The sequence below is a fragment of the Apodemus sylvaticus genome, chromosome 4, assembly GCF_947179515.1.
Source record: "Apodemus sylvaticus chromosome 4, mApoSyl1.1, whole genome shotgun sequence".
NCBI classification, from domain to species: domain Eukaryota; kingdom Metazoa; phylum Chordata; class Mammalia; order Rodentia; family Muridae; genus Apodemus; species Apodemus sylvaticus.
This window is the reverse complement of record NC_067475.1, coordinates 74,511,129-74,536,024: the sequence shown is the minus strand read 5'-3', so window position 1 is coordinate 74,536,024 and position 24,896 is coordinate 74,511,129. Positions and strand designations below refer to the sequence as shown.

The window sequence follows — 24,896 nt, the reverse complement described above, 5'->3', positions numbered from 1 at the left end:
CAGGATAGCTAAAACTATTTTCAACAGTAAAAGAACTTCTGGGGGAATCAGTATCCCCTACCTCAAACAGTACTACAGAGCAATTGTGTTAAAAACTGCGTGGTATTGGTACAGTGACAGTCAAGTAGATCAATGGAATAGAATTGAAGATCTGGAAATGGACCCAAAGAATTATGATCACTTGATCTTTGATAAAGGATCTTCAACCAGCCAGTGGATAAAAGATAACCTCTTCAACAAATGGTGCTGTTTCAAGAGGAAGTCAACATGTTAAAGAATGCAAAATGATCCATTCTTATTTCCTTGTACTAAGCTCAAGTCCAAGTGGATCAAGAATCTCCACATAAAACCAGGCACACTGAAACTAATAGAAAAGAAACTAGGGAAGACCCTTGAGGACATGAGTACAGGGGAAAATTTCCTCAACAGAACACCAATAGCTTATGTTCTAAGATTAAGAATTGACAAATGGGACCTCATAAGACTACAAAATTTCTATAAGACAAAGGACATTGTCAAAAAGACAAAATGGCAACAAACAAATTGGGAAAAGATCTTTACCAACACTACATCCAACAGAGGGCTTAAATCAAATATATACAAAGAACTCAAAAAGGTAGACTCCAAAGAGCCAAATATCCACCTTAAAAATGTGGTGCAGAGCTAAACAAAGAATTTTTACCTGAGGAATATCGAATGGCTGAGAAGCACCAAAAGAAATGTTCAACATCCTTAGTCATCAGGGAAATGCAAATCAAAACAACCCTGAGATTTCATCTCATACCAGTCAAAATGGCTAAGATCAAAAAGTCAGGAGAAAGCAGGTACTGGCGAGGATGTGGAGAAAGAGAAACATTCCTCCACTGCTGGTGGGGTTGCAAGCTGGTACTACCACCCTGGAAGTCAATCTGGCAGTTCCTCAGAAAACCTGGAATGATACTTCCAGAGGACCCTGCTATACCACTCCTGGGCATATATCCAGAGGACTCCCCAGCATGTAATAAGGATACATGCTCCACTATGTTCATAGCAGCCCTATTTATAATAGCCAAAAGCTGGAAAGAACCCAAATGTACCTCAACAGAGGAATGGATACAGAAAATGTGGTATATATACACAATGGAGTACTATTCAGCCATTAGAAACAATGAATTCATGAAATTCTTAGACAAATGGATGGAAATTGAGTACATCATCCTAAGTGAGGTAACCCAGTCTTAAAAGAACACTCATGCTATGCACTCACTGATAAATGGATATTAGCCAAGAAGCTTGGAATACCCAAGACATAATACACATATAAAATGATGCCCTTGAAGAAGGAAGGAGGGGTCCCTGGTCCTGTAAAAGCTCATTGCAGCAGTGTAGGGGAATACCAGGATAGGGAAGTGGGAAGTGATCGATTGGGGAACAGGGGGAAGGAAATGGGCTTATGGGACTTTTGGGGAGGGGGGTACCCAGGAAAGGGAAACTTACTTGTAATGCAAATAAAGAATATATTGAATAAAAAAAATAATAAAATTTTAAAAAGTACGTGAGGAATCTTGTTAATCACTTATTTTAAAAAAGGACACTTTGTCCCTCTAGAATATGTCAAAAGGTAAACTATTTTGTAGCATAAGAATATTAGAAATTTTAAATAATTCTATAAACCAGTCACTATCAGTTGGAAGGATTCCCAGGAGGAAAAATGTTAGGTTCAGATAAAAGTAAAATAAAATTAAATAAACAAACAAATGGCAGAAGGTAGGCACCAGCCTTGGGGATCTGGTGTTCACTTACCAAAGCTGAGGATTTCTTTGTAGATGTGGTGTATGCCAGCATTTATACGCTGGCTGTGCATGGACACATGATTCTCCCTGGGAAATACTGACTCACAAGTGAATAATCCAGTGAACATGACAAGAGTGGAATTGGGGAAGGACTGAATTATCTGTTTCTCTGGTTGTCTCTCTGTCTTTCATTCTGTCTGTATATCTATCTATCTATCTATCTATCTATCTATCTATCTATCTATCTCTCTATCTATCTATCTATCTATATATGTAGTTATTGACTTATTTGTCTATCTGGCACAAAACCAATATGCAGGTCAATGAGACAGAATAGAAGAGCTAGACATGGATTTAGTGTAACTATATTATTGACGTAATTTTTGAAAATTTGTTTGTTTTATTAGTATGTTCTTAGCCTGGTTATAAATCTGTGTGTTGTGCAGAGACAATGCTCACAGGAACAAAAACACAACATTGGATACTCAGAATCTGGGATTACAGATGTTTTTTTAGCTGTCATATGTGCACTGGAAGGTCAACCTATGTCCTCTGGAAGAGCAGACACTGGTTTAATTTATTTATTTAAGCCACAGCCACTTATATCTGGGTTTTTCCCTAAAAGATGGTTTTTAGTAATTAAATGTTTTGTTTTATTTTCACATTGATGATAGACACCAAACATCCTGTCCTCCAAGTCTTTCATAAATACCTACTGAGAATCCACTTTTATTTTTATTAGAAAAGGGGAAGACCCCACCCATGGCCCCAGGAGTATGAACATACCATGGCACATCAAGTAACTAGGCACATCATTTCCCACTGAGTACAGAAAATGCATGCCAGATGGCGGAAAAGAATCAAAACGCAGGCAACATAATCAATGTTGGCTCATGATCTAATTGTTAGGAGATACTCATAAAGGCCAAATTTCCCATTGCTACATATGCTTAGAGTCTTAGTTTCAGTGCCTGAATGCTTATTGGATAGCGGTTAAGTATCTAAGAGCCTCAATGGGCCCAGAATCATTGACTGTGAAGGTCTCCTTGTGGATATCCCAAGTTTTCAGAATCTGCAAAGAATGTTAATAGGGAAAACAGGTGTGTTTTACAAATGGTGCAAAAAAATGGATATCTACATGTAGAAGAATTAAATGCTTATCTGCCCTAATTCTCAATAATCAGTACAAGTGGTTAGAGATCTTAGCGTAATACCTAAAACTCCAAACTCTTAGAGGAAATGATTAGAAGAACCTCTGTAATATGAGGATAAGCAAAGGGAATATGGGCAAAACTTAGGTTGATCAATAAGTAATGCTAACATTTGACAAGTTGAACTTCAGGAAATAAAAATGAAATACCTGTGCAAAAATGTGTGACAAAAACTGGATGAAGACACAGCATACAGAGTCGAAGAAAATTTTGCCGAGCATGTTAGCAGTATCTGAGAACTAAGACATATAAATATAATGAACAACAAAAGAAACAATCCAAAGAAAAACTGGGTAGAAAATGGCAATGAGAATTCTCAACAGAGAAATATATAAAAAGTAATGTTCAATGTAAACTGTAAGCTTGTGTTATAATTTGGTGTTTGGAAAATGCAAATTAAAATAATTTTGGATTCTCACTTTCAGTCTAACCATTATGGCACTCATAAAGAAAACAAAAACAATAAATGCTGGGAGGGTGTGTAGATATGTTTATTTTCTACACTTCTGATAAGTATGTGAACTGGAATCGCAATTATGAAGATGCCTGTGGAAACTAGAATATTACTCAGATAGTCATTAAAGGATAAATCAGATCATGGAATGATCTGTACTTTTGGATCATTTAGATTAACATACTAAATTATTTCCATTTTACCAAAAGCAATCAATCCCTGTCATCAAAACTCCAATAAAATTTCTCACAGACCTTGAAAGGATAATTTTCTTCTTCATGTGGAAACACAAAGTTTCTATGATAGTTGAACGAATCCTGAAAAATAAAGAGCTGATTAAGGTCTCATTATCTATGATTTCAAGTTATACTACATAGCTATATTAATAAAACCTCTATAGTAGTGGTATAAGACAGACAGGTTGATCAGTAGAATCTAATAAATCCCCAGACATAAATTTATGCATCTGAGGACACATGGTTTTTATTAAGAAACCAGAAATTCACACTGGGAAAAATAGCATCTTCAAAAAATGATGTCACTCATAGAGCATGGTAGAGTGGAGAAGAGTACAAGTAGATGCATATTCATTGCCATGCACAAGACTGAAGCCAATCAGGATAGTCTTATGCATGTGGAGGACAGTTTTAAAATCATTGGCATAGGCAACAACAACCTGAAGAGATGGGTGATAGGAAATGCACAAAGATCCACAATTAAAAAATAGAACTTCATAACACTGAAAGGTTGTGTAAGGTAAAGGACACTGTCAAACAGAGAAAGAGGCACCTTATATATAGAAAGGGAAAAGAATTTCACAAACTCCACACTCAATATATGAATAATGTCAAAAGTAAATGAAGAAGTCAAGAAACTGTATAATAAGAAGACAAATAATACAATAAATGATTGATATGCATATCTGTACAGATAATTTTAAATCAAAGAATCTCAGATGGCTGAGAGAAAAAGACACCTTTAGCATCCTTGTCCACCAGGAAAATTCAAATTAAAAGTACTTTGTGTTTCATTTTACAATTCTTAAAATGACTATGGTCAACAGAAAAAATGGCAGATGATGCTGATGTGCATTAAGCAATGGGAACATTCCTCCATTTCTGTTGGTGGTACAAACTTATACATCTAACAGGAGTCAAAATGTTTTTTTTAGAGAGTTGGCAATCAGTCTATGTCAAGATGCACATATATCACTCAAGAGATATTCTGAAATGGTGCTTCACCCTACAATAAGGATACTTGCCCTATTATGTTTGTTTTGTTTTTATGTGTAATGGCCAGAACATGGAAACAACCAAGATTCCTTTAAGAACAGATTAAAAAATATTTGTGTTACATTTATACACTGGAGTATTAATTGGTTAAAACACAACAAAATGAAATTTGTAAAAAAAAAAAAGATGATAACTGACCAAAACAAACCTCAATCAAGAATTTTAGAGCCAAAATAAAAAAATAAAGGTATTCATTAACTCACAAAAGCTCATAGTCTTCTTTGGAGCAACAGGACCATGTTTGGAATAAATTTTAAACCCTGCATAGATGTGCCCTCCATCATTTAAAAGGGCAAATACCTTTGGTTTCTTTCTTAACCAAACAAGAAAAAATGTTTTAACTGTGCCAACAGTGGCTTTCTAGAAAGGGATTAAAAATGGAAAAAAAAAAGTCATAACAATCAATCGGCATCTGTAGTATAACCCTGTTTAAAAAAGAAAGTCATAGATAGATCTAGTAAGTATTCTTTTTTTTTTTTTTAGTTTAAGTAATAAAAATTTTATTGAGAATTCCTGGCATGGTGGTTATCTCCCCACCCCCTCATTTTGGGAGAGGGACAAACACTGTAGGAACTTACTGAGAATCACACTGTTCCATTCATGCTTCCCAGCCAACCCAACTCTGAGAGGAATGGTCTTCAGTGTTCCTAAATCCAAGAGGCAGATAAAGAAATGTTGCCACATGATGCTTGGGTCAGGGTGAAGTGCGCCTGACACCCAAACTGGCTCCTCCAACTTCTCCGGTGGCGGTGTTCTTGATGTCCATACTCATTTATTACCCTTAATGAGGCTGCCACTTTCTTGAGTAAAACTTTCATCCTGTAGATTCAAAGCAAGTTTGTCAGCTGTGAAATAGTTTCAGTTCTGTGATGTGGCTTAAAGATGTTCTGGGCGGCCTGGATCTTTTGGAACTTGATATAGCCAGGATTCTTGCTCAGTACTTCTCCAAGCATCTTGGCAGCCTCTGCATTGCCCTCAGCCTGCACAATCTTCTGTCACTGATCCTGCTTAGCTTTCTACACAAAAAACTGGGCCCACTGGGCTTCCTGCTGGGCCACGTTTGGCTTCCACAGCAGCCATGTACTCTTGGCTGAAGATCAGCTCTGTGATCGCTACATCATCCAGAATGATGCTGAAGTCCTTGGCATACACTGTCAGCTCTCTTAGAATCAACAGAGACATCTGAACCTGCTGGGTGATCAGCTGCGAGGCATCAAACTTGACTACCACACTCTTGAGTGTTGACAATGGACTCCAGCACTTGCTCTTCATAGTCCAGTCAGAGGCGCTGGTACATGCTGGGGAGCTCCTGGACACTGGGTTGAGACAACACCTGCAGGGAAATGTTCACCATCTACAGGTCTTTGGAGCCCATGGAGGAAGAGATTTTTCAAAGTCTGGCTCGAATGTCATAGATGATGGGATACTGGAACCAGGGGATTCTGAAGTGAAGGCCTTTGGCCACAATGGTGTCCTGTTGAATGCCACCAATATGATTAAAGAAGATGGCTCTACGACCACCTTCCATGGTGAACAGCGATTTGCGGATGCTGTAGACCACAGCCCGGGGTTCCCAGTAGCAGCTTCAGCGCCCTGCCAATGCCCTGAGGCCCATCAGGCAAGAGTCCTGTTAAGTCCTTCAAGTTCTAGGCCATGTCTGATCCTCCTGAAGACAGTAGCACCAGTGGTCTGGAGGGAGTACCCGCCAGCTCCTACCCAAATTCAGTTTATAGACCTTACCTCACACAGGAGGATTGGTGGCCTTAGAGCTCAAAGGAGAAAGGGGACCAGAAGTGTGCTCTAGTGTTTTTCATAATATGGAAAATATGGAGTGCCTCTCACTTATGTGGAATAATTCAGCTCTCAGTCAATTCCTTGGTGTGTGTCTTTCAGTGATGGGAAGTAAACAAAATTATAATGGGGACATCTAGGGGCTACTCCTTGCACAGTAGCTGCAGCTGCTGATTTACTGGTGAGATAAGGTTTTTGTTTTTGTTTTTGTTTTTAATGTTCGAAGCCAAATGCCTAAATATTACACACTGTGGAATTTTGTTCCTTCCAAGGATAACACCTATTAAGGAAAAGCAGACATACTCTCAGGGCTAAATGTGCTCCCAAGGATTTATGATTCAAAATATATGAAACAATTCTAATCAAGGCATCCATAGAAAGCATGTTCCATCTCTAGGTTGGAGAGAATTTCACAAATGTTTTCATTGCCTTATGTAGTTTCTCACATTATGGTATACTTCAGGGCTGATGTTTCTGTCAGTACAAAAATTCAAATCAGGTATAATACTATAATCACTTAAGACTGTCCTGATTTTATGGTGTGGGTAAAAGTTTGTCAGATTTGGTATTCATTGACTACTGGCACTGACATATCTGTAATTGTCTTCAAACCCTGGACAACTAAGTGTGTCAAGATGGAGACACCCAATCAAGTTTCTGATAGAGGGACTTCTCCAATAAGGTTGAGGACAGAAACTCTTAGAGCCTTGGAAATAGAATCAGCTGCTTTAGTCTTTTATATTTACTGTGTCATAAATTTATAGGGACAAGATACAATGCAAAAATAGGGACTATGTTCACAGTAACTAATAGGAATAGCATTTATGATGATGGCATTTATCTATGATTGCTAAATTCCATATGGTTCAAACCTTTGGAACATTGTTGTGGATTGTACTAGACAGATTCTCAGAGAAGGGCTTCTTTTCTTTATTATGGAGTCACTCTATTAGGCTTTGCATCCACCCATCTTCCTGGATAACACCTAGTCTTGGCCAGGACACTGACTATCTGCTTTCCAGTCTTGTGAGCCTTCACAATGTATGACCCACTCTTTCTGATCAACATCTCTCTAGGTGAATAGTCTTCTTTATTGAAAAATTTCTGAGCTCATGACATAACACGAATACTATTCAACCTCTGCAATAGAGAAAATTTATATAAAATATGCGAGATACTTGAAATATTTCTTGATTCAAATTCAAATATGTCAGCAAAAGCAATTTATAAGTCCTGTTTCAAAAATGGGTCATGGATGTTTAAAGTGCCTTTGAAATGCAGTAATAGTGACTTAAATGTCTTATAGTTAACTTTTCTACATCTGGATTTTTGCCATTTAAATATAACACTTTTGATTTGAGACAACAAATACTCATGATCTGACCAAGTTCTTCATTTTAAAATGTAGGTATTTTAAGATGCTTTGATTGTAGTGGGATGGAAAAATAAAAAACATGTTCACAAAAAATTAACATTTATTTTTTTAATATGAACTTTTGACTGCTTATAGGCAATCTTCCTCTTTAACTCCAAATTAATTGTGGGTATAAGAATAATATTTTCCTCTAGAATATACATGGTTGTAATTAACTTTTAAGTTATTAGAATATATTTCATTTCATCACAGAAGAAGTGGAAATAGAGAAACTGTAATTAATTGGCTAAGATATTTCATAGGAAAGCTTTAAACTTTTGGTGCAATCATGGTTCTTTGCAGAGGAATTACTGAATTATAACATTGGTCAACATGCTGTTTTGATTCAATAAGCAGCTAATAATTATTAAATAGGATTTCATGTATGAGTTAAGAAAATTTCTGTACCGACAATTTATAACAAAATATTCTTAACTACCACACTGCTTCTTTAGCATACTAGAAAATGCCATAAAGCTGACTCATAAAAATATCTTTGAAAATATTTTACATACATAATTGAAAGTGAGACATGTTATTTTATTCAAGTAGTATAACCTAGTAAGAAATAAATCGCTTTAAGAAAAATGTATTCCATGATAAATTTCAATTTTTCCTGGTAAACTTGATCTTTACCATTCTGGAATGTTGTCTTAATTCTTGAAACATATTCAAGGTGTATTCTTTTCTAAACTTGGGACTACCTGCATATTCAATGCTCACTTTTATTTCATAAATGGAACACAGAGCCTCAAAACTGAATACATGGGGGTGCAATCAAGTTGACTTTTGTACTGATTCTTACTATTCAGAATTATTTGGTAGTCATAAAGGTCCTAGAACCTCATCATTTCTAGGTAACATTTTCACTGACTCTCCCTTTACTGCCATTACCAGCTCTGTGCTGGAAACTGCGATATACTCCAATAGATAATGTTAACCATAATCTTTCTCACATAGCTCAGGAAATATTTCATTCCAGGTCTTGCAAGTCTTCATCATTAACATGTGTGCTTATTTGATGATTGTCTGAGACATTTGCACAATGAATGCACAGGCAGACTTTTTAGTCTGCAGTTTCTTTTTCCTTTTATATATCCTAAAGTTCACTGATTGGCATACCCTAAATCACAATACTGCTCAGTTTCTTCAAACAAAATTTAATATGTCCAATGATCAGGTTAAAAATCTTAGTTCTGGAATATCAGAAATGTCTTAATTGGATTCTAAACCATTTCTCTCAGGGATTTATTTTTAATCATCTGAAGAAAATGATTTATGATGAATGAATATCCGTTTAGTGTGGCATTTGGCAGGCCAAATATGCCTATGTCACTGTATATACATTTTTCAAATATGATAGGGGTAATGGTCCAAACTGGAGAGATTGGAATTCATATTATAATTAACCCAAAATTTCCATGTCTATGTAAGTATTTCTAAGAATATCAATAGTGGTGATAGCTTCCATACCTGTCTCATAAGGTCAAAATATTTATACTTTTTGTTGTTTGTGCATTTAATCAAATGCACTAAATGCCACTCATCTCTCAGACTCTCCATAAAAATTTTCTGACCTCGCAACCTGTCCCCAAAATAAAACTATAAATTAAAATAAAAAGAAAAAATGTAAAAACTTGGTGTTTCATATAGTATGCTTGTTTTGGCCCAGTGACCTTTTCTTCACTGCAATGAGTCACTGGTGTTGTTTCAGGTCTCTGTCTTCTGCTACACATTTTTTTTCTTTTTTTCTTCTTTTTTAGTTTTAGTTTGTTTGTTTGTTTGTTAGTTTGTTTGTTTCTTTGAGACAGGGTGTCTCTATATAGCACTGGCTGCCCTGGAACACACTCTGTAGACCAGGCTGGTCTCAAACTCAAGTTCATCTGTAAGATTCCTCTCAAATATTCTGTTGTTGTCTCATGTCATTAAAGAAAAACTCCATCTCCGATTCAGCAGGACAGTTTCTTTTTCATGCGCCATCAGTTCACTGATAAGTTATAAGTTGGGCTTGCCCAACTCAAATCCCTATATCTGGGCCTGGATGGTAGTGACATTTCTTTTGGTTTTGTTTGTTTGTTTTATTTTTTGAGCTTGGTTGCTCACTTACTCACTTACTAATTGATGTGACAGTGGCTCCCCTTTCTTTCAATCTCTGTAAGGCTCCATGACTGCCCTGAGGGAATCAGAAATGTGACCAGAACAAGTCATTTTAGATAAAGCACCAGAGACTACATTTTCTAGGGAATGACTGCCCTCCTTCTTTTTTTTTTAAATTTTTTATTCGATATATTTTTTATTTACATTTCAAATTATTTCCCCTTTCCTAGCTCCCCCACTCCCAGAAAGTCCCATAAGCCCCCTTCTCTCCCCCTGTACTCCCACCCACCACTTCCCACTTCCCCGTTCTGGTTTTGCTGAATACTGCTTCATTGAGTCTTTACAGAACAAGGGGCCACTCTTCCTTTCTTCTTGTACCTCATTTGATGTGTAGATTATGTTTTGGGTAATCCAGGTTTCTAGGTTAATATCCACTTATTAGTGAGTGCATACCATGATTCATCTTTTGGGTCTGGGTTACCTCACTTAGTATGATGTTCTCTAGCTCCATCCATTTGCCTAACAATTTCATGAATTCATTGTTTCTAAAGGCTGAATAGTACTCCATTGTGTAGATATACCACATTTTTTGCATCCACTCTTCTGTTGAGGGATACCTGGGTTCTTTCTAGCATCTGGCAATTATAAATTGGGCTGCTATGAACATAGTAGAGCATGTATCCTTATTACATGGTGGGGAATCCTCTGGGTATATGCCCAGGAGTGGTATAGCAGGATCTTCTGGAAGTGAGGTGCCCAGTTTTCAGAGGAACCGCCAGACTGATTTCCAGAGTGGTTGTACCAATTTGCAACCCCAACAGCAGTGGAGGAGTGTTCCTCTTTCTCCACACCCTGTCCAACACCTGCTATCTCCTGAATTTTTAATCTTAGCCATTCTGACTGGTATAAGGTGAAACCTCAGGGTTGTTTTGATTTGCATTTCCCTAATGAATAATGAAGTTGAGCGTTTTTTAAGATGCTTCTCCGCCATCCGACGTTCTTCAGGTGAGAATTCTTTGTTTAACTCTGTACCCCATTTTTAATAGGGTTGTTTGGTTTTCTGGAGTCTAACTTCTTGAGTTCTTTATATATATTGGATATTAGCCCTCTATCTGATGTAGGATTGGTGAAGATCTTTTCCCAATTTGTTGGTTGCCGATTTGTCCTCTTGATGGCGTCCTTTGCCTTACAGAAACTTTGTAATTTTATAAGGTCCCATTTGTCCATTCTTGCTCTTAGAACATATGCTATCGGTGTCCTGTTCAGAAACTTTCCCTCTGTACCGATGTCCTCAAGGTTCTTCCCCAGTTTCTTTTCTGTTAGCTTCAGAGTGTCTGGCTTTATGTGGAGGTCCTTGATCCATTTGGATTTGAGCTTAGTACAAGGAGACAAGGATGGATCAATTCGCATTCTTCTGCATGCTGACCTCCAGTTGAACCAGCACCATTTGTTGAAAAGACTATCTTTTTTCCATTGGATGTTTTCAGTCTCTTTATCGAGGATCAAGTGGCCATATGTGTGTGGGTTCATTTCTGGATCTTCAATCCTGTTCCATTGATCCTCCTGCCTGTCACTGTACCAATACCATGCAGTTTTTAAAACTACTGCTCTGTAGTATTACTTGAGGTCAGGGATAGTGTTTCCCCCAGAATTTCTTTTGTTGCTGAGAATAGTTTTAGCTATCCTGGGTTTTTTGTTATTCCAGATGAATTTGATAATTGCTCTTTCTAACTCTGTGAAGAATTGAGTTGGGATTTTGATGGTTATTTCATTGAATCTGTAGAATACTTTTGGCAAAATGGCCATTTTAACTATATTGGTTCTACTGATCCATGAGCATGGGAGGTTTTCCCATTTCTTGAGGTCTTCTTCCATTTCGTTCTTCAGATTCTTGAAGTTCTTGTCATACAGATCTTTCACATGTTTGGTAAGAGTCATCCCAAGATATTTTATACTATTTGTGGCTATTGTGAAGGGGTCATTTCCCTAATTTCTTTCTCAGCCTGCTTATCCTTTGAGTATAGGAATGCCACTGATTTGCTTGAGTTGATTTTATAACCTGCCACTTTGCTGAAGTTGTTTATCACCTGTAGGAGTTCTCTAGTGGAGTTTTTTGGGTCACTAAGGTAGACTATCATGTCATCTGCAAATAATGATAGTTTGACTTCTTCCTTTCCAATTTGTATCCCTTTGACCTCCTTATGTTGTTGAATTGCCTGAGCTAGTACCTCAAGTACAATATTGAAAAGATAATGAGAAAGGGGGCAGCCCTGTCTAGTCCCTGATTTTAGTGGGATTGTTTCAAGTTTCTCTCCATTTAGTTTGATGCTGGCTACCAGTTTGCTGTATATTGCTTTTACTATGTTTAGGTATGGGCCTTGAAATCCTGTTCTTTCCAAGACTTTAATCATGAAAGGATGCTGAATTTTGTCAAATGCTTTTTCAGCATCCAATGAAATGACCATATGGTTTTTTTCTTTGAGTTTGTTTATGTAGTGGATTGCATTGATGGATTTCCGTATATTGAACCAATCCTGCATTCCCGGGATAAAGCATACTTGATCATGGTGGATGATCGTTTTGATGTGTTCTTGGATTCGGGTGGCAAGAATTTTATTGAGTATTTTTGCATCGATGTTCATTAGGTAAATTGGTCTGAAGTTATCTTTCTTTGTGGGATCTTTGTGTGGTTTTGGTATCAGCGTAATTGTGGCCTCATAGAAGGAATTGGGTAGTGTTCCTTCTGTTTCTATTTTGTGGAAAAATTTGAAGAGTATTGGTGTTAACTCTTCTTTGAAGGTCTGATAGAATTCTGCACTGAAACTATCTGGTCCTGTGCTTTATTTAGTTGGAAGACTTTCTATGATTCCTTCAATTTCTTTAGGCATTATGGGACTGTTTTGATGATCTATTTGGTCCTGATTTAATTTTGGTATTTGCTATCTGTCAAGGAAATTGTCCATTTCCTCCAGATTCTCCAGATATGTTGAGTACAGGCTCTTGTAGTAGGATCTGATGATTTTTTGGATTTCCTCAGTTTCCGTTGTTATATCTCCCTTTTCATTTCTAAGTTTGTTAATTTGGATACTTTCTCTGTGCCCTTTGGTCAGTCTGGCTAAGGGTTTATCTATCTTGTTGATTTTCTCAAATAACCAGCTCCTGGTTTTGTTGATTCTTTGTATGGTTCTCTTTGTTTCTACTTGATTGATTTCAGCCCTGAGTTTGATGATTTCCTGCCTTCTACTCCTCCTGGGTGAAATAGCTTCTTTTTGTTCCAGGGCTTTCAGGTGTGTCATTAAGCTGGTAATGTATGCTCTCTCCATTTTCTTTTTGGAGGCACTCAGGGCTATGAGTTTTCCTCTTAGCACTGCTTTCATTGTGTCCCATAGATTTGGGTATGTTGTGTCTTTATTTTCATTGTGTTCTAAAAAGTCTTTAATTTATTTCTTTACTTCTTCCTTGACCAAGGTATCATTGAGTAGAATATTGTTCAATTTCCACATGTATGTGGGTTTTCTGTTGTTTTTGTTGCTATTGAAGACACTTTTACTCCATAGTGGTCTGATAGGAGGCATGGGATTAGTTTGATCTTCTTATATTTGTTGAGGTCTGTCTTGTGACCAATTATATGGTCGATTGTGGAGAAGGTACCATGAGGTGCTGAGAAAAAGGTATATTCTTTTGCTTTAGGGTAGAATGTTCTATATATATCTGTTAAATCTAATTGGTCCAAAGCTTCAATTAGTTTCATTATTTCCCTGTTTAGTTTCTGTTTTTCTGATCGGTCCATTGAGGAAAGTGCAGTGTTGAAGTCACCCACAATTATTGTGTTAGGTGCAATGTGTGCTTTGAGCTTTAATAAAGTTTCTTTTACAAATGAGGGTGCCCTTGCATTTGGAGCATAGATGTTCAGGATTGAGAGTTCTTCTTGTTGTATTTTTCCTTTGACCAGCAAGAAGTGTCCCTCAGAGTCTCTTTTGATGGCTTTGGGTTGAAAGTCAATTTTATCTGATATTACAATGGCAACTCCAGCTTGTTTCCTGAGTCCATTTGCTTGTAAAATTGTCTTCCAGCCTTTTACTCTAAGGTAGTGTTTGTCTTTGTCCCTTAGGTGTGTTTCCTGTAAGCAGCAAAATGTAGGGTCCTCTTTAAGTATCCAGTCAGTTAGTCTATGTCTTTTTATTGGGGCATTGAGTCCATTGATGTTAAGAGATATTAAGGAATAGTGATTGTTACTTCCTGTCATTTTTGACGTTATTTTTTAAATTTGATTGGTTAACTTCTTTTGAGTTTGATGGAAGGTTACTATCTTGCTGTTTCCAGGGTGAGGTTTACCTCCTTGTATTGGTGTTTTCCTCCTATTATCCTTTGTAGGGCTGGGTTTGTGGATAGATATTGGGTAAACTTGGTTTTGTCATGGAATATCTTAGTTTCTCCATCTACGGTGATTGAGAGTTTTGCTGGATATAGTAGTTTTGGCTGGCATTTGTGTTCTCTTAGAGTCTGCATGAGATCTGCCCAGGATCTTCTAGCCTTCATAGTCTCAGGTGAAAAATCTGCTGTGATTCTGATAGGTCTTCCTTTATATGTTACTTGGCCTTTTTCTCTTACTGCCTTTAATATTCTTTGTTTGTTTAGTACATTTGGTGTTTTGATTATTATGTGACGGGAAGTATTTCTGTTCTGGTCCAGTCTGTTTGGAGTTCTGTAGGCTTCTTGTATATTCATGGGCATCTCTCTCTTTAGGGAAGTTTTCTTCCATAATTTTATTGAAGATATTTGCTGGCCATTTAAGCTGTAAATCTTCACTCTCATCTATGCTTATAATCCTTAGGTTTGGTCTTCTCATTGTGTCCTGGATTTCCTGGATATTTTGGGTTACAAACTTTTTGATTTTTGCATTTTCTTTAACTGTTGAGTCCATGGTTTCTATGGTATCTTCAGCGTCTGAGATTCTTTCTTCTATCTCTTGTATTCTGTTGTTGATATTTGCATCTATGTCCACTGATTTCTTCCCAAGGCTTTCTATCTCCAAAGTTGTCTCCCTTTGAGTTTTCTTAATTGTTTCTACTTCTGATTTTAGATCCTGGATTGTTTTACTTAGCTCCTTCACTTGCTTGTTTGTGCTTTCCTGTAACTCTTTAAGAGATTTTTGTTTCTTCTTTCATGACCACAGCCTGTTGACCAAAGTTCTCCTGTATTTCTTTAAGTGTTTTTTTTTTTTTTTTTTTTTTTTGTGTGTGTGTGTGTGTTTTCTCATTATTGGCTTTTGTATTCTCCTCGATTTCTTTCAATGATTTTTGTGTTTCCCTTGCAAGGGCTTCTAACTTTTGATCCATTTTCTCCTGAATTTCTTTAAATATGTCCTTCATGTGTTCCTGTACCAGCATCATGACCAGTGATTTTAAATCCAAATCTTGTTTTACTGGTGTGCTGGAGTATCCAGGACATGCTGGTAAAGGAGAATTGGGTTCAGATGTTGCCATATTGCCTTGATTTCTGTTAGTGAGGTTTCTGCGTCTGCCTTTTGCCATCTAGTTCTCACTGGTGTTAGTTGGTGTTGTCAATGCTGGACTCACCAGTGCAAGCTGCCCCTTCCCAGGTGGCCTCTGGTGCACACCTTACCTCCTGCACTACCTGGAGACAGGGTGTTGTTCCAGGCTGTTCAGACCCGGAAGCAGACACCTGAAGGCTCCTGCTGGGGCCCGCTGGATTCACTGGAGCACACCGACTTCTCCCCACTGGCCGTCTGGAAGCCCCACCTCCCTCTTTAAGGACCTGGAGATGTGGCACTGCTGCTCAGGCTGATCTGGATCCGGAAGTGGAGAGGTCCAAGGGCTACAGTCAGAGGCCTCAGGACTGAAGCCTAAGCTCTGTACCACAGGGAACGAGCTGTGCTGTGAGCTCCCAGACTGCCTCTGGGTGCACACCCGGTCTCCTGCACTTCCTGGAGACCGAGTGCTGTTGTCCAGCACTCCAGTTCACTGATAAGTTATAAGTTGGACTTGGCCAACTCAAATCCCTGTATCTGGGCCTGGATGGTAGTGACATTTCTTTTCGTTTTGTTTGTTTGTTTTATTTTTTGAGATTGTTTGCTCACTTACTCACTTACTAATTGGTGTGACAGTGGCTCCCCTTTCTTTCAATCTCTGTAAGGCTCCATGACTGCACTGGGGGAATCAGAAATGTGACCAGAACAAATCATTTTTGATAAAGCACAAGAGACTACATTTTCTAGGGAATGACTGCCCTCCTTCTTGAGGTTAGGATCATCATAGCATGGGAAGATAGCTTGCTGTCCTTCTCTTTTGTACCATTTTCCCTCTTCCACCATACACTCAATAAAGTAAATAAAGGAATTTATTTTATTCAAGCTTATTGGAAATTATTTATTTTTTTGAGTTATCTAAATTATCTCTCAGCACCCCTCCTCCCCTCTCCCCCACAGCCTTCTCCCTGTGTGTGGGGGGTGAGGAGTGGTAGAGCAGAGAGTAGGCAGGGATCTGCCACTTCCCTGCTCATCTGTGAACTATTTTCACTGGCCTAGCACTCTTAACTGCTGTGCCTTGCCTCTCCAGAGGCAAGTTTTCTGTCTGAAGTAAGCGAGAGATGATTTCAGAGAATGTCTGAACTCACTGTCCACTCAGTTCCATATTTGCTGTGGCTCAGGTAACTGACTGAACCAAACAATAGGCTCATAGCTGCTTCTTTGGAAATGTTAATGGAGTTGATAACTCACCCTAAGAGAAAGAGGAAGACTCTCACTTGATCACTCTCACTCAGCCTTGATCTTCCAGCTCAGAGATATGTAAGGCCAAATCTGGGCAATAATTACACCATTTGGAATTTCCATTTCATGTTTAATGTTTAATAAAATGAAGTTTTTGAAGAGCTGGAGAGATGGTTTAGCAATTAAGAGCACTGACTGCTTATCCAGAGGTCCTGAATTCAATTCCCAGCAATCAAATGGTAACTCACAACACTATGTCATGGGATCTGATGCACTCTTCTGCTGTGTGTCTGAAGGTAGCTGCAGTGTACTCATATGAATAAAACATAAATAAATAAATCTATATAAAATAAAATAAAACAAAGCTTAAGAAGAATTTGAATATCTTAAAATACCAGCTATTATGTTTATATAGCCACTCCTTTTACTATATATATATAATAGCTGGGAATGGTTGTATATGCAAAGAAGGAACATTTAATGTCAATAAAGTTTTGCTGTAATTTTTTTTTCTTTTTTGGTGGGCAGGGCTTTTTCTTTTTTCTTTTTTTAATGTAGTACAAATTGGGTTTCCTATATAATATTCTGACTATAGTATCCAATCTCAAAGCTCCTCTAAGATCCTTCTTCCCCATCCACCCATTTCTACCGCACAACAGCCCTTGGGTTTGTTTGATATATATCCAGTTGAATCTCCATTGGAGAAATAAGAACATTCCATATCTTTGTTCCTGTGACTGAGTAGAAGGTACATCCAGGAATGCAGGGAACAGCAGAGTGACAGAACAGTTTGGACATTGATCACCAGGGCCCCTTCCTACACTCAGGAGCTGGACAGCACCACAGCCTTCTGTACATCTATCCTGCTAGGGAACATCTGCTCTGCAGAGAGTCCCATATTTAGAGGGATTCCCCTTATAGAGCTTAACAGAAAACCTGAAAGTTCTAGAACAGAAAGAAGCTAAAACATCCAAGAGGAGTAAATGGCAGGAAATCATCAAACTCAGGGCTGAAATCAACCAAGTAGAAACAAAAGGAACTAAGGAAAGAATCAACAAAACCAGTAACTGGTTTTTTTTTTTTTTTTTTTTTTTTTTTTGAGAAAATCAACAGGATAGATAAACCTTTAGCCAGATTAACAAGAGGGCACAGAGACAGTATTCAAATTAACAATATCAGAAATGAAAAAGGGGATATAACAATAGAAACAAAGGAAATTCAAAAAATCTTCATATCTTACTACAAAAACCTATATTCAAAACAACTGGAAAATCTGGATAATATCCTAGACAGATATCAAATACCAAAGTTATATCAGGATCAGATAGACCATTTAAATACTCCCATAATCCTTAAAGAAATAGATGTGGTCATTGAAAGTCTCCCAACCAAAAGAAAAGAAAAGAAAAGAAAAGAAAAAAAAAAAAAGCACGCAAAGTTCCAACAAGGAAAGAGAACTTCAGACCAATTTCCCTAATGAATATTGATGCAAAAGTACTCAATACAATTCTTGCCAACTGAATCCACGAACACATCAAAAATATCATTCACCAAGATAAAGTCAGCTTCATCGCAGGGATGTGGAATTGGTTCAATATATGGAAATCCATCAATATTATCCACTACATAAACAAACTCAGAAAACCCTCACATGATCATTTCATTAGATGCTGAAAAAGGATTTGACAAAATTCAGCATCCTTTCATGTTAAAATTTTGGAAAGAACAGGAACTCAATGCCCATACCTAAACATACTAAAAGAAATACAAGGCACACCAGTTGCCAACCTCAAACTAAATGGGCAGAAACTTGAGGCATTCCCATGAAAATCAGGGACTAGACAATGCTGCCCTTTCCATATTTGCACAATATAGTTCTTGAAGTTCTAGCTATAGCAATTAGACAACAAAAGTAGGTCAAAGTGATAAAAATTGGAAAGGAAGAAGTTAAATTATCACTTTTTGCAGATGATAAGATAGCATACTTAAGAGACCCAAAAACTCTACCAGGAAATTCCTACAGCTGATAAACAACTTCAGCAAAGTGTCCAGATATAAAATTAACTCAAATAAATAACTAGCCTTCCTATACTCAAACATTAAAAAGGCTTAGAAAGAAATTAGAGTAATAACAGCATTCACAATAGTCACAAACAATATAAAGTGTCTTGTTATGACTCTAACCAAACAAGTGAAAGATCTGTATGATAGGAATTTCAAGTCTCTGAAGAAAGAAATCAGAGAAGACCTCAGAAGATGGAAAGTTCTCCCATTTTTGTGGATTAGAAGTATTAATATAGTAAAAATGGCCATCTTAACAAAAGCAATATACAGAATCAATGTAATTCCCATCAAAATCCCAACTCAATTCTTCATAGAGTTAGAAAGAGGATATCTCAAATTCATCTGGAATAATGATAAACCCAGGATAGCTAAAACTATTCCCAACAGTAAAAGAACTTCTGGGGGAATCAGTATCCTGGACGTGAAGGAGTACTACAGAGCAATAGTTTTAAACAGTACATGGTATTGGTACAGTGACAGGCAGGAAGATCAATGGAATAGAATTTTACACCTAGAAATGAACCTACACATCTATGTACACTTGACCTTTGACAAAGGACCTACAACCATCCATTGGAAAAAAACGAGAGCCTTTTCAACAAATGGTGCTTGCTCAACTGGTGACTAGTATGCAGAAGAATACAAATGAATCCATTCTCACCTCCTTGTATTAAGCTCAAATCCATGTGGGTCAAGTACTTCAGCACAAAACCAGACACATTGAAACTAATAGAAAACTAACTCGGGAAGAGATTTGAGCACATGGGCACAGGGGAAATTTTCCTAAACAGAACACCAGTAGCTTATGTTCTAAGATGAAAAATTGACAAATGAGACCTAATAAAATAACAAAATTTCTATAAAGCAAAGGACACTGTCAATAGGACAAAATGGCAATTAACAAATTAGAAAAAGATCTTTACCAACCCAATATCTGAGAGGGAGATAATATCCAATATACCCAAAGAACTCAAGAAGATACACATCAGAGAGCCAAATAACTCTATTAAAAATGGGGTACAGAGCTAAACAAAGTATTTTCACCAGAGGAATATTGTTCAACATCCTTAGTCATGAGGGAAATGCAAATAAAAACAACCCTGAGATTTCAGCTCACACCAGTCACAATGGCTAAGATCAAAAACTAGGGAGAAAGAGGAACATACTTCCTCTGCTGGTGGGATTGCAAGTTGCTACAACTCTGGAAATCTGGCTGGCTGTTCCTCAGAAAACTGGACACGATACTATCAGATGATCCTCTTATACCAATCCAGAGCATATACCCATAGGATTCTCAATCCTATAGTAAGGACACGGTCTCCACTATGTTCATAGTAGCCCTGTTTATAATAGCCAGATGCTGGAATGAAACCAGATGTACCTCAACAGAGGAATGGATACAGAAAATGTGGTATATTTACACAATGGAACACTACTCAGCTATTGAAAACAATGAATTCATGAAATTCTTAGATAAATCAGTGGAACTGGAAAATACCATCCTAAGTGGGGTAACCCAATTACAAAAGAAGACACAAGCATTTTTTTCAAATTTTCTATATTCTTTTTTATATTACATATGGTTTTCTCTTTCCCGGTTTCCCCATCCACATAAGTCCCATAAGCCCTCTTCCCTCTGCCTGTTCCCTAATCAACCCCCTCCCACTTAAATACCTTGGTAATCCCCTACAATGCTGCATCAAGCCTTTGCAGGATCAGCGCCCTCTCCTTCCTTTTTCTTGGGAATAAATTGTTATGTGAGTTGTGTCTTGGGTATTCAGAGCTTTGGGGCTAATATCCACTTATCAGTAACTGCATTCCATGTGTGTTCTTTTGTGAATGAGTTACCACACTTAGGATGATATTTTCCAGTTCTAACCACTTGCCTAAAAATTTCATGAAGCCATTGTTTTTAATTGCTGATTTTTACCTGAAGAACTTTGAATGGATGAGAAACACGTTAAGAAATGTTCAACATCATTAGTCATTAGGAAAATGCAAATCAAAACAACCCTGTGATTTACCCTCACACCAGTCAGAATGACTAAGATTGAAAACTCAGGAGACAACAGCTGTTGGCTTGGATGTAGAGAAAGAGGAACAGTCATCGACTGCTGGTGGGAATGCAATTTTGTACAACCACTCTGGAAATCAGTCAGGTGGTTCATCAGAAAACTGGGCATGACACTTCCAAAAGACCATGCTATACCACTCCTGGGAATATACACAGAGGATTCCCTGGCATACAATAACGTCACATGCCCCACTATGTTCATAGCAGCCTTATTTATAACAAGAAGCTGGAAAAAATCAAGGTGTTCCTCAATGGAGGAAAGGATGCCGAAAATGTGGTATATTTGCAAAAACCTCACTTTTCAGGAGATGTATGGTGGGTCCTCCTAGGTTCAAGTGCCTGGTTCTGGCATGCAGGTAAATTCAGCAGAAAGAGCACACATATACATTGGAAAACATACAAACAAATAAATAGACAAACAACAATAAAAAAGAGTCTAGCTTTTGCCCAGTTCTGTGTGTGGCAGAAGCAGGCAGAGCAGACATCCATGAGTTTGAGGCTACCCAAGCCCACAGAACAAGTTCCATGGCTGCCTTTCTGTAGGAAACTGGTGCTATAAATGTCTTTATAGGACTGATTTTACTGTGTGAGAAAGTTTGAGTAATGGTTTGTATTCATTTTCAGTTAACTGTCAGCCTCTGTTTTTTTTCTCTCCTTCTGTCTCTCTCTTTCTGTGTGTGTATTTCTCTTTCCCCCACCTCTGTTGGTCTCTCTAGCAATGAAGTTCAGAAAGATTGAATGTTCATCCACAGATCTTTCTTTTTCCTAAAATTCCTGCCCTCCGCTCAACGCTTCTTGTGTGTGTGTGTGTGTGTGTGTGTGTGTGAGTGTTTATGTAAGTCTAAGTTATGTAGATCAAAGAAAGCATATAAGCATATTTCTGGGATATACTTACAAGTAATTAAACAACCACCACAACCATAACCACCGCCACCACTAACAACAACAAATTGTGGAGAACAACAGCAAAAGAAAAAAGTATTTTTGGATTGTCTACTTCTCAGGCATTTGCTGCTGTTGTAGTAAATTATTCTCGTCCATGACTCTCCAACTTTCTATAACACCCACTGCTACGGGTTTCTTCAATCTCTCCTCCATAGACATATTAAGGAGGCATGCATGGAAGGGTGTGGAAATTCTTTCCTATTCCACTTGCCCCACACATGTAGGTGTATTTAGCTGCTTGTAATTTTTGGCGGGGTTGACAAGGTTTTTCTGTGTAGCCCTGGCTGTCCTGGAACTCACTCTGTAGACCAGGCTGGCCTCCAGCTCAGAAATCCACCTACCTCTGCCTTCCAAGTGCTGGGATTAAAGGCATTCACCACCACCGCTTGGCTTGTAAATTAATACTATGTGTGATTGTGTGTTTATGTTTCCATGACCAAGCTAAAACTCACCCCAGATTTGTGTTTCATCTTTCCTCTATTTCCCAGGGTATGTATTGATTCATTATTATGTTCCAGAGCTGATGTCTAAAAGAGATCGAGTATTATTATTGTTAAATGCCAGAGATACTGTCCTGCAAAGAACTGGAAGCACCCTACAAATTGTTATGTAATTCATTGATTAAGAATGGTTTGATGGCAGAAAGCAAGCTGTTCAGAACAGCAAGAATACCTCTCAGCACAAGTGTTTCTAGGATTTGAGGCAGACCTGTGCTCCTCAATGTGGCTGTGGTGATCAGTAGGGTACATTTCATGAGGTCTAAAGCAAGTTTTTATTCCTCTACAGGGTGCTTGGAATTTCTGTTTTGTTTTTTGTCTTGACAACATGTCAATTGGTGAGAGTGAAATGTTGAAGTGTCTACTACTAATGTGTAGGGTTCAACATGTGATTTAACCTTTAATAATATTACTTTTATAAATTTGTTTGGCTTTGTGTTTGGGGCATAAATGTTCAGAACTGAAATTTCAGCTTGGAATGTTTTACTTTTGAGTATAAAGTGTCCTTTCATTTATTTTTTGATTAAGTTTAGTTCAAAGTCTATTTTATTCAATACTACAATGGATAATCTAAATTGCTTCTGGGATCTGTTTGCTTCAAAATCTTTTTTACAGTCCTTTGCTCTGAAGTAATTTTTATTTGCTGAGCTGTGTTTTTTGTATGGAGCAGAATGTTGGATCTATTTTTATATCATTTCTTTTAGACTGTGTTTTTTTTTGAGGAAACATATCTATTGATTTGAAGAGGTATTAAAAACATTGTTTCTTATTTTCTGCTATTTTTATATTGGAGGTGTTTGTGTTTGTGTGTGTGTGTGTGCATGTGCGTGTGCCTGCACACGTGCATGCACACACACCTATCTGTGAGTTCTTACATTTCTTTGATATTGCTGGTGTGAAATTACTTATTTCCTGTGTTTCCTGGGGGGTATAGTTATTCTCCTTGGATTGTAATTGTCCTTCTAATATTTTCTGTAGGCCCAGAATTGTTGATAGATAGATTTAAAATTTGGTTTTTGTCTGGAAATATCATGTTTTCTACATATGTGGTTGTTGCCTGTAATTTTATAAACATGCTATCTTTGTTATGGTGCCATGGCCTGCTCTCAGAACTCTCCCAGTTCTGCTTGATCCAACTGGATCTCAATCTTTCCCCAATGCTTTCATGTTGCACATAAAACATGAATGCTATGTAAATCTACAGGAGAAGCCATTGTAGAATATTCTCACTGTACCATGAAGCTCTATTTACAATAATGGGGAATAGAGCACTTAGATTAAAGAACATGGCCTCTATTATAACTGGGAGGATTATCCTCATCAAATTTTGAATCATTTCAGAGTAATGAACTTTCTCCAAAAGAGAATTGCTACATTTAGATCTCAAAGGACCTGATGTCATTGCCAACTTCCATTTACAGGTAAGCTCTTGGTTCTCAGAATTGAGCAAAGGAACATATTAAGGTACAGGTTAAAACAATTTGTGTCATTTCAGAAGCAGGACACCTTCATGCTTCCTTGACACAAAATGACAATCTGTTATGATCCAGACTTCAGATTGCCCAGGCAGCTCAGTGTTTGAAGTTGGAGAAAGAAATAGATGTTATCGTCTTAGCTGTCAATAAGAGCACGGGTTTTGTTTTGTTTTGTTTGTTTTGTTGTGTTGTGTTGTGTTGTGTTTCAAAGCTCAGTTACATGGTCTGCAGAGATTTGGGCATGGCTTATGTCCCAAATACACATGGGATGTGAAGCATCATCATTAGGTGACTACAGTCCACACACCCTGATTACCAAGACTTAACGTGGATTGCACTAGTTTTCAGAAGACAGGTTGATGTATCAATCTTGATTTATTTATTGGTCTTGATTAAAGGAGGTCAGCTGGCAGGGCTTCTGTCTTGGGTAAGTTGGTAGTTGCCTCTATTTCTATTATGAATAATTGAATATGTTCTCACACACTTATCTTACCAGGTGCCTGCCCCATTGGGAAGTCCTTAATTTGTTGGGTGTGTATGGCTCAGTTTTACTGAGTCCATGAAATCTGAATATTATTCAATAAACAGTGTGTTATACTTACACCAGAAGTTTCCATAGAACCTAATGTTAATATGTAATGCTAAATATTCCTTCTGGATATTCCCATGTTTCAAAATTAAGAGGTTGTATTTATGCTATGAAACCTCAGGGACTCTTAAAGTTATTCTTCATTAAAAAAATACTGATGACTTGGTTGTCAGGCCATAGAGATCATATTGCTGTCTTAGAAAGAATGAGTTGTTCATTTCTGATTATGCAAATAGAGAATATTTCTTCATGTGGGGAGTTGGAGTGATCCTGTAATTTATCCTTTGAGTCCAAGTGAATATGTTTCACCTTCCAATAGAAAAAAAGCCAGAAATAGTGTTCAGGTGGAGAATTTTTTCATCTGGTTTGTACAGTAGGTATGACAGAAAATTTCAGTCCCTACTTTTTAGGGAATTGCATGGATATGATATCAACTTGTGGAGACAAGCTTATACAATTCTTTATGAGCCTTAATAAAATGTGGGAGGAGT

General features: G+C 37.6%; 1 pseudogene; it reads right to left on the bottom strand.

Moving 5' to 3' along the window:
- Positions 1-5,497: 5,497 nt before the first annotated feature.
- LOC127682285 (prohibitin-2-like) lies at positions 5,498-6,384 on the bottom strand (annotated as a pseudogene).
- Positions 6,385-24,896: the final 18,512 nt, after the last annotated feature.